The sequence below is a fragment of the Mytilus californianus genome, unplaced genomic scaffold (genome assembly GCF_021869535.1).
Source record: "Mytilus californianus isolate M0D057914Y unplaced genomic scaffold, xbMytCali1.0.p SCAF_10, whole genome shotgun sequence".
NCBI lineage: Eukaryota > Metazoa > Mollusca > Bivalvia > Mytilida > Mytilidae > Mytilus > Mytilus californianus.
The window spans coordinates 54,137,334-54,141,244 of record NW_026262582.1 but is presented as its reverse complement, the minus strand read 5'-3'; the positions used below and the strand labels follow the sequence as shown (position 1 = coordinate 54,141,244).

The 3,911-nt window shown below is 30.6% G+C and overlaps 1 long non-coding RNA gene across 1 annotated transcript; it reads left to right on the top strand.

The window, feature by feature from the left end:
• The first annotated feature begins 720 nt into the window (after positions 1-720).
• On the top strand, positions 721-3,475 carry LOC127718933 (uncharacterized). The gene is made up of 3 exons (XR_007990027.1): positions 721-1,042; positions 2,843-2,988; positions 3,376-3,475. It is a non-coding gene; the product is annotated as an uncharacterized LOC127718933 (long non-coding RNA).
• The last annotated feature ends 436 nt before the right edge of the window (positions 3,476-3,911 follow it).

Sequence of the window (3,911 nt, the reverse complement as noted above, 5' to 3'; positions counted from 1 at the left end):
GATGAACCTATGCACTTGCGAACCTTGTGTAACACAACAATTCTTTAAAAATAAAAGATATATATATATATGTACCCAGGTAGCACAAAACATTTTCAAAACATTTTTATAAGGTTGTATAAATGTCGTCTCAAAACGTTGTCGAAAAAATATTTTCGTGATGTTATGTAGATATTTTTTCTTGTATTTTAAAAACATTTATTTAAAACATTTTTTGAAAATGTTTTTACAATGATGTAAGAATATTCATGAAAATGTTTTCAATGACATTTTTTAAGATATTTTGTTTGAATGTTTTATAAATGTTCAGAAGATATGTACGTTCTACCTCTGAAAAACATTTTAAAAGCATACGAGTAAAACATTCTTAACAATATTGCTGCGATGTTTTTAAAACATTTTCTAAAAATGTTTTATGAAATGTTTTAATAACATGCCTTTAAGATATTTTAACAACATTTCTTCATAATATTTGATGAAAACATTTTAAAAACGTTACGCATTTAATATTGAGAAAATGAATTTATAAAACATTCTGTTACTAATATTTTAACAACATTTTAAAATAATATTATGAATACATTTACCCAAAAACATTTAAAAAACGTTTCGCATTTAATATTGAGAAAATGAATTTATAAAACATTTTGTTGCTAATATTTTAACAACATTTAAAAAAAATATTATGAATACATTTACCATGTTTACCTAAAAACATTTAATAGAAAATGTTTAAACAATATTTTGCAAACATTAATTTAGGTTATGGAAGAAAAACTTTATTTCATCAAATGACAGTGAATGAAGCGGTACTTCCCATATATAGCCTTTTACAGTGCACGTATTGCTATTTTCCGGATTTTCTGTTCCAGTACCGACAACAAAAGTTTACACATTTAAAATCTAACTGTTCCCGATGACCAACGAACATGATCCGAAGCAATTTTGTAAACCAGTAACCGGAAGTTTTATTTACCATGCTGTAAACAAAGACAAAGGAAACGTACAAAGTAAAGAATAACCTTATCATGCGTTAAAACTGGTAAGATATGACACTAGTTCACATTTATAAAACATTGTTATGCTTCTGGAAATATCTTGATTAATTTGATTAATATATTCCAAGAATTAATACGAGCGTTAGCACAATGCAAAAAGGGGGGTGATGATTTAGTCTACCTACATGTAGATGTTATGATGTTTATGTCCAGTGAACATTACGAATTATACAAAAGGGGTTAAACTTAAGGGTTTTTATATGATTTTAAAATTCATAAATGTAATCACTTGTACCCAGTGAGCATGTCTGAAACAGGTCAGGAATAACCACCAATTGGTGGATTATACCTCAATTGACGTATAATCCACCAATTGACATATATTGGTATAGACCAATTGACGTATAATGCAAGTTTTTTGTTATAAAATGCTAGTGTGAGATAGGAGCATCATTTTGCAACTTACAACCTATTTTATGACCATTATTGAGTCCTCCGAAAGTTTCAGTTTTGTCAAAGCCTGCTGCATCTCTTGAGAATGCATGTGTACAACAATTCTTTTGTTGAAACATCTGTACTATTGACCATGATTGACTTTTAATAATGAAAGTCAAGTATTAACAAAGAGCTCCATTCACCTGTGGAGTTGTACTCATAATCACATGACTACAGACAGTATTGATGACCATTGACAGGTGATTAGTGGTAAATTTGCCAATCAAGAATTGACAAGATAACAATAGAAGAAACTGCAAATACAATTATTGATTAAATGCAATATGTTATGTCACTATACTAAACTAGAAATGTTTGACATGTTTTCATACAATAATATGGTTTTAAGAAAACAATGCTCCATTTTGGTTGAATAATTTGCTTTGAAAAACAAAGAATTATACGTCAATTGGTCTATACCATTATATGTCAATTGGTGGATTATACGTCAATTGAGGTATAATCCACCAATTGGTGGTTATTCCTGACCTGTGAAAAGTTCTGTGTTACAAGTCAGCCCTTTGACGCTTTGTTGGATTTAACAGACTGAGCTATTTAAGCAGTACTTCCTTAGCTCAATCGCTGGCTACATATCTACTAGTCAAGGGAATCTCAAACACGCAATGGTTTATCTATAAACACACAATATATAACGCATACCAGTCGACTGGCACATATTTCCGCCCCAAAATATCTATGATACGTGCCCCTGTGCTATAATATATTGTTTATGTAACTTGTACATTTGTATTTCGCCCTACAGCCCAGCCCAAGGCCAGATAATTATTTATGTGCCGGTCCCAAGACAGAAGTTTGATCTAGTAGTTGTCGGTTCATTTCTGACATATTTGTTTTATAATTTATGCCATTAGTTTCATTGTTTGAATTGTTTTAATAATACGCCGGTTTACAGGACGTATTATGGTATACCGTTGTCCGTATGTGTGTCGTCAACATGTCAGACATTAACTCATAAATGCTTTAACCAATTTGAATAAAACTTTTTAAATTTTAGATTTTACGTTTCCGAGTTCTGGAGTTTTATTCATTAAAAATAGCGTGGATTTTCTAGTTTTCGGACAATAACTCAAAAACGCTTTCAGCAGTTCTCTTTAAATTTTGGTGAATAGTTTATATCTATTGACTTAAGCTCCCTTTCAATTTTCATGAATTTCTGATTTGACATTGAGAAATGATTGAACTTTTTTCTTCGAAAAATGCGACGGGCGTATCATGCGCTCATGGCGCAGCTGTTTATTTTTGAATGTTGTGGCCTTTGTAGCTGACTAATACAATGTGACTTTTTCTTACCTGTATTTTATTTATTTTGTTTATTTAAACTTTTGTAGGATCAATTAGCATGTTTAGACTTACCAAAATTTAGGATAGATTTTCAGAAATGCAGATTAAAATTGAGAATGGAAATGGGGATTATATAGAAGAATATAAGCTTAGAAATGATTCAAACCATCCTGGAGGAGCAAATTTTATGAAGGTATTTATTCTTTAAAATCCTCAATCTATAGTACATGTATTTGCGCTAAAATATACAATAACCATTACGAAACTTGTTTTTTTTGTAAGACCAAGAAAATGTTACAGGCCCTACACGGCTGGCTACTCTAAGTTGAGAAAATTGTAGTGTACAGTATACATGTCTTATTTTATAAACTGGTGAAATCTACCGTTACACTTTTGTAATAATAATACACCCCAAACTCTACAGATGTATAAAGTAGCTACAATTGTTGCTTCTGAATCCAAAAACACTGGATTAAATTGAAGAAAAATAGTTTATTGTGTAATTCAATGAAATCAGCTGAATTTCCACTCGTTTAATCACTAAACAGGAGGACTAATTTGTTTACACTTTATTTTACAGAAGCCAGCAGATGTCAAAAGAAATAAAAAGAATGGAACAAAAGAAACTTTGAAAAAGAACAGTGATACGAAAATATTGAATAAATGTTTTGCATTTATAATTGTAATTCTATCTTGTATAGTGTTGACTAAGGCAGCAAAGAAAACAGTCAAAAAACTTCAGAAAAAAAATGTCCGATGCTTCATGTGATCAAACATGAGATCAAGAAATACTTCTCAAAAAAATGCACAAAAATTAAAATCAGAAAAAAACCATGACAAATTATTACGTGTTTAAGGTATTACAAAAAATAGGGTTATGTCAATGATACATCAATCCGACAAAAATAAACAAAATATATGTAGACTCAACTGTAATCAACAAACAATTGTAAAAGATGTGGGGTAAAGAACAGTACGACAGCAGTTGTTTTTCAGATGCAGATCCAGGATTATGAAAAGAGGGTCTGCAGGCTCTAAACTAGACAAAGTTTGAGTGAAATAGTAGGAATTAGAATAACCATAATTGTAGCTCCATGAGGGGACCCAGGACCCCCC